Source organism: Phalaenopsis equestris, unplaced genomic scaffold (genome assembly GCF_001263595.1).
Source record: "Phalaenopsis equestris unplaced genomic scaffold, ASM126359v1 Scaffold000025, whole genome shotgun sequence".
NCBI classification, from domain to species: domain Eukaryota; kingdom Viridiplantae; phylum Streptophyta; class Magnoliopsida; order Asparagales; family Orchidaceae; genus Phalaenopsis; species Phalaenopsis equestris.
In genome coordinates, this window is record NW_018164467.1 from 41,188 (window position 1) to 41,740 (window position 553).

The following is a 553-nucleotide window of genomic DNA, read 5'->3' on the forward strand; positions in this document are numbered from 1 at the left end:
TGCTTCTTTAATACAAAATGAAACATATTAAAAAAATATAAAATGTGCATATTTATGATTGATTAGGTGCTAGAAATAAGAAAGAAAAGCTTTAAAAAAAGATTTTAATTCAACAATAAATTGAAAAAGAGCCTTAAAGATGATTTTGCACAAACTAGACTCGAAAGTTTCACAAATATTAAAAAAAAACCTCATTTAAATTATATTTAGTTGTGACTAAATAAAAAATTTTAAAAGAATTCATTGTTTCGCACATTTAAAAATCAAGTTCAAAACATCAATTTACATTCGCCTTACATAACAAATAACACAAACACAAGCTATTGCCTTTGACAATTCTATTGACCCAACTCAATGTATTGGGAACTTTTTCTATAATTAAAAACATAAGCTATTATTTTCTCACAGCTGCATTTCAAATCCATGTAGAATAGAGAATCAAAATACAACGAAACAAATAAAATGATATCCTAATTATAGGGAATGCTATTATTTCACACAAGTAAAAAATAGAAAACTAAGATGTAATATATATATATATATATATATATAT